At 39.3% G+C, this 6,593-nt stretch overlaps 1 pseudogene; it reads left to right on the top strand.

The window, feature by feature from the left end:
* Window positions 1-5,605: 5,605 nt before the first annotated feature.
* On the top strand, window positions 5,606-6,146 carry LOC139389921 (cofilin-2 pseudogene; annotated as a pseudogene).
* The last annotated feature ends 447 nt before the right edge of the window (window positions 6,147-6,593 follow it).

Below are 6,593 nucleotides of genomic sequence, written 5' to 3'. Positions count from 1 at the left end.
ACATAACGTTTTGCATTGTTGCCAAAAAGTTTAATTTTGGTTTCATCTGACCAGAGCACCTTCTTCCACATGTTTGGTGTGTCTCCCAGGTGGCTTGTGGCAAACTTTAAACGACACTTTTATGGATATCTTTAAGAAATGGCTTTCTTTTTGCCACTCTTCCATAAAGGCCAGATTTGTGCAATATACGACTGATTGTTGTCCTATGGACAGAGTCTCCCACCTCAGCTGTAGATCTCTGCAGTTCATCTAGAGTGATCATGGGCCTCTTCGCTGCATCTCTGATCAGTCTTCTCCTTGTATGAGCTGAAAGTTTAGAGGGATGGCCAGGTCTTGGTAGATTTGCAGTGGTCTGATACTCCTTCCATTTCAATATTATCGCTTGCACAGTGCTCCTTGGGATGTTTAAAGCTTGGGAAATCTTTTTGTATCCAAATCCGGCTTTAAACTTCTTCACAACAGTATCTCGTGGTGTGTTCCTTGTTCTTCATGATGCTCTCTGCGCTTTTAACGGACCTCTGAGACTATCACAGTGCAGGTGCATTTATACGGAGACTTGATTACACACAGGTGGATTGTATTTATCATCATTAGTCATTTAGGTCAACATTGGATCATTCAGAGATCCTCACTGAACTTCTGGAGAGAGTTTGCTGCACTGAAAGTAAAGGGGCTGAATAATTTTGCACGCCCAATTTTTCAGTTTTTGATTTGTTAAAAAAGTTTGAAATATCCAATAAATGTCGTTCCACTTCATGATTGTGTCCCACTTGTTGTTGATTCTTCACAAAAAAATACAGTTTTATATCTTTATGTTTGAAGCCTGAAATGTGGCAAAAGGTCGCAAAGTTCAAGTGGGCCGAATACTTTCGCAAGGCACTGTATATTAGCATCTGGGACAGAGTAAGAGGCAGTTCACTCTGGGCACGCTATTCATCCAAAAGTGAAATGCTGCCCCCTATCCACATGTCCACATGTGCAGTTGCAAACCATAGTCTGGCCTTTTTATTGCGGTTTTGGAGCAGTGGCTTCTTCCTTGCTGAGTGGCCTTTCAGGTTATGTCGATATAGGACTCGTTTTACTGTGGATATAGATACTTTTGTACCTGTTTCCTCCAGCATCTTCACAAGGTCCTTTGCTGTTGTTCTGGGATTGATTTGCACTTTTCACACCAAAGTACGTTCATCTCTAGGAGACAGAACGTGTCTTCTACCTGAGCGGTATGACGGCTTCGTGGTCCCATGGTGTTTATACTTGCGTACTATTGTTTGTACAGGTGAACGTGGTACTTTCAGGCATTTGGAAATTGCTCCCAAGGATGAACCAAACTTGTTGAGGTCTACAAGGATTTTTCTGATGTCTTGGCTGATTTCTTTTGATATTCCCATGATGTCAAGCAAAGAGGCACTGAGCTTGAAGGTAGGCCTTGAAATACATCCACAGGTTGGCCTCCAATTGACTCAAATGATGTCAATTAACCTATCAGAAGCTTCTAAAGCCATGACATCATTTTCTGAAATCTTCCAAGCTGTTTAAAGCACAGTCAACTTAGTGTATGTAAACTTCTGACACACTGGAATTGTGATACAGTGAATTATAAGTGAAATAATCTGTCTGTAAACAATTGTTGGAAAAATGACTTGTGTCATGCACAAAGTAGACGTCCTAATCGACTTTCCAAAACTATAGTTTGTTAACAAGAAATTTGTGGAGTGGTTGAAAATGAGTTTTAATGACTCCAACCTAAGTGTATGTAAACTTTCGACTTCAACTGTATATATCCATTGATTCTTGAAGAATATAACTTATAAATGCCTCATGAGCTTAGTTCAACTGTCACACTCCATGAGAACCCAAAATATAAGCTTGTTTTTCTCCAATGTTTGTAAACATTATAAATGTAAACAAACACCGTATAGCCTCATAACATCGTTAAAACAATAATTGTTATATCATGGATGGTCTCCCTCAGCTTTTTACTAAAACAGAGGTGGGGCGTCCGTTTTGTTATTGTTTCATCTGTGGATTTGCCCTTTAAACAGCTGAATATTATTAAGATATCAAAGCTTCACCAACAAAAAGTTAAACAATACGCCTATAGCAAATGCAGCATATGGAATTCATTTTTCACATGTAAAAAATACTTTTCACTCGTGCTCAAAGCATACCATTCCATGAGCGCAGCATTTTTCCCCCCAATTCAAATCCTCCATGACAACAAAATCATAAACAACAGAGTAGGGCTGGCTAATAGTTTCGGGGATATGCTCAGGTAAATCAATTTGGCTAATCTATACTTCCATATTTCCAAGTCCTTTTCTTGAAGACCAAGGTGTAACATTTATTGGAATGACTGGAATACTGATAGACTTTGGTTTTTAATGTAAAGATATAATTTAATTGTATTATTATATGTAGTAGAAAGCGATGGGTTAGAAGAATATGTAACATCCATATATGGCCAGCTATGTAAACTTTAACATTGATTTATCCTGCAATAGATGTGGTTCAATTGGTAACATACATTTTTGTCTTCTTCTAATTCCTTCTAAGGGGAAAGTAATCTAAAGGTAACTGAATGTAGTCATATTACGCTGCTGAGTTTGGGGATTCCAAAAGTTATGTTACTGATAACAATTGTGGACAAGTAACTAGTAACTGTAACGGATTACATTTAGAAAGTAACCCACCCATCCCTGCTGACATTAATGCAATTGAAAATGAAATCAAACATCTCATAAGAGCCCTGGCATGGATCGAAATGTGTAGTTCTGACTATAATTTTCAAGAGGTGATGATTGTATGCCACATTTACATTCTAGTCGGAACTAGGAAACTCAGAAACGTCCGACTTGCAGATTCGTTGAATGTGGCACGTGTATGACTACAACCAGTTAGCAAGTCGGAAATGTCCTTGTTCCCGACTAGCACATGAACGAGGCATCACAACCAAATAGTTCACTTTTATTTAAAAATGCCTTGTAAACAGCACGCAGTTGTCAATAGTTTAAGCGGAACTGAGGGTCTCCTTGCCCCCCAGCAGGCAAAACAAACATATGCACCTTATTGTGATGTTTATTGATAGTGACATAGAGATCCTATTACATTACTGGAGGGGCTGTGTCATAAACCCTCAAAGTTCCATAATGGGGCCAAAATGGAAGCCATCTTGGTCAGGGAGAAATCCAAAACCAGTTTAATTGGAATGAATGGCAGTAGAGGCATAGGTGATACATTTCCTGCTTTTAGTTATGCAGGAAAATAAAAGTGTGATGTCAGAAATTGTGTAATGGAATAATAGTCACCTTAAAATATTGTCAGATAATTATAAATACAGTTTATACGGATTTTATACAAATGTTCTGTATAAATAGCCTCTAAAATACATGTAAACAGACCATAAATGTCCTATCATCAAATGGTTTCATCCAGTGTATGGCTGTGGATTGACAGCATTGTTTGAATGGATATTGCGATCAATTCTTCACATTAATTATTTTACACGTTAGCTGTGTTTGAATACTCATACTAACTGCATTAACCATACTATTTGTGACGTAAATTGAGTATGTAGCATGCTTATTGGTCATAGTATGGATATAGTTATTATGGCAAATGTTCCCAGATGTCGAACTAAATTCACCAAAATACGAAGTATTCAAGCAGTGAACACTACTTCCGTACTTTTAGGGCCCATAATGCAATTCTTCAGAAAATGGGAGTGGCTCCATAACGTTTTCAGATTTGAAGAAAATGGCAGAAAATATGCGGAGTCCACTGAGAGCAGATACAAATTCATTGCTTTAACTAATTATGACAAATGTTAAGAAAATGTTGAGCAATGTAATTAAGTAATGACTTTTCAAATAAGTTATGTTACACATTATGTTGGCTGACAATGTGTTAGCTACGCTATCCTTACAAACCGCATAGCATATCATTACAGCAGTATGTACTGGTATGTTAGCTAGCTACCTAATGTTAGTTGGCTATTAATACATCGAACTTGCCAGGCAGTATATTAACTATATGCTATTTAACTAACTACCCAACATTTATTGACTTGATTATTCACGTCATTCTTAGCTAAGTAGTATAGTCATTGTGCATTCTCAATGGATATTGTTAATTCCTGCTATCTACTCCGATTTCAGAGCACTCTAGTCTGAGTGTGCCAGAGTGCAGAATAACTGATGAATTTACGAACGCTCAACGGCCGGTGCCAGTAAACATCGGCAAAAAAGCAGTGGCACAAAAAGCAGTGGCACAAAAAACATCATTAAATTGTTGCCAGCAGCACAGTTACGGTCACAAACGCTCTGGATAACATGAAGACAGCCTAACCAACTCTGCTAGAGCGAGTAAAATGATCAGAGTGAGGTGTTCTCTCATTTGTGTCTGGGAGTAGCAAGCAAGCTAGCCAACGTTAGCCAGTTATCTTGGGTGCTTGACTGCCGTTGTGAAGTCAGAACGCTCTGATCAATCCTACACTTTGGCCAGAGCTTCCAATGTGTGTTCTGGACACTACGAGCGCGAAGCACAACGGACAATCTGACAACGCTCTGGATTTATGAACGCACTCTAGCATTCCAGATTGAATTTACAAACACACCTGAAATCATAAAATGTCTAGCCAGTCATTTGTTATGCTAACAAGCTAGGAAGAGGCTGCATAACAACAGCATCAACTTACAGTAGACAGGCGAAGCGCTAGTACGCTCAACTGAAAGGTTACCGTTTGTTTACAGTATACTAAAATGAACTAATAGTATGTAGTATATACTTATTAAGTATGTAGTATACAGTATGTTAGTATGGGTATTCAAACACAGCTAATATGTTATCACAGCACTGGCAAATCATGGTTGACCAAGATTGCTGACCTTTGGACCATAATAAGAAGGTTCAGGATCATTCTAGTAGTCTAATTGCTAATTCTATGGATAACGACCTATATACCCCTTTCTGTGTTTGCAAACATTGACACACAAGGGCGTTGTGCGCAAGTTGGTTGCTGAACAAGGGGGAGTTCTTATAGAACGGCAGCAAAACAAATAAACAATATTTACATGTTGCTTATGAGTTCATTTCACACTACTTTTGGATTATAATTGGATTTTAAGGCTCGTATGAAAGTCCTGCTCAACATAGTGTCATCATTGCAAATCAACTGCATTATACTTAAAAAACACTTCCCCTTCAACCAGTAAAATGGCTCTTTGGCTAGCTTTTGCTACAGCCCATATCAATGAGCTTCAAGCTAACAGCTGTTGCATCCAAAATAGTAATTTTGCAAAAATCACAACTAAATATAATCTTATCTCAAGCAAGAATCAAAACATCAATGTAAGTGTATGTTCAAGCAATAATCAAAACATCGTTGTAAGCGTATGACAACCCCAAAAAGTTATTTTGTTTAGAAGTAATAAAAACTTAAATCTAGGCAATGTTGAATGGGCGCAGATGGCGATGGCTTTTTACTGCTGCCAATAGTCACGCGCATCTGTGTTTGGCGTCAGTGTGTCGTGTACTGGAAAAGGGTCTATTAGGTAGAAGGTCGCAGCCCCGGTCTAGTGTGAGCTCAACAAGAAGAACGAACATTTCATTTTCGACTCAGACGCTGATGCACAAAAGACCCAACCATGGCCTCTGGGGTGACAGTGACTGATGAATTTATTACAGTCTTTATTGTGATGAAGGTCCGTAAGGCCCAGGCGAACGAGGATGAGAAGAAGAAGAGGAAGAAGGCAGTGCTGTTCTGTCTGAGCGAGGGCAAGAAGAACATTATCCTTGAAGCAGGTAAAGAGATTCTGACCGGTGATGTGGGTACCACCATCGCAGACCCTTTCCTGCACTTTGTCAAGATGCTGCCTGCAGACGACTGTCGCTATGCCCTCTTTGACGCAACCTATGAGACCAAGGAGACCAAGAAGGATGACCTTGTCTTCATCTTCTGGGCCCCAGAAGGTGCTCCACTGTAGAGCAAAATGATCTCTGCCACCTCAAAGGATGCCATTAAGAAGAAATTCACAGGTTTCGAGCATGAATGGCAAGTTAACGGTTTGGAGGACATCAAAGATCGGTGCACCTTAGCAGAGAAGCTTGGATGCTCATCAGTGGTCACCCTTGAAGGTGGGCCTGTATAAATCCACTCTCTGTCAACTGAGGCCTACAGGGAAAGAAAAAAACAGAATTTAAGTCCCGGGGGTATGGCTGTTTATTCCAGAATGAGAAGGAATTGGGTGAGGGGGGTTTAGAGTACAAATAAGATGGGATGGAGGGTATTGTAACGGCTTTCCTCTTCCTCTTCTGATGATGATGATTGCAGATGCATAGCTACGTGGTGATTTATTTTTTTATGGACTTATTGAACATTGAGTTTAGGAAACAGCAGCAGGAGCGCGGGCAATCAGGGAAATTGAGTGAATCATCATTAGTCTTTCATTAGGATATCATGCCATGAAAGTAACGTTTGTTTTCTGCACACATTTCCCCTCACACCCTCACCATTTAGTCCTGTCAGGTACCAAGGAATTCCATATGATTGAATAATGGTTATGAAACTTCAATAAACAGTAAATGTAAAAATGTAT

This window comes from Oncorhynchus clarkii, chromosome 30 (assembly GCF_045791955.1).
Source record: "Oncorhynchus clarkii lewisi isolate Uvic-CL-2024 chromosome 30, UVic_Ocla_1.0, whole genome shotgun sequence".
NCBI lineage: Eukaryota > Metazoa > Chordata > Actinopteri > Salmoniformes > Salmonidae > Oncorhynchus > Oncorhynchus clarkii.
This window is presented reverse-complemented; position numbering and strand designations above follow the sequence as displayed.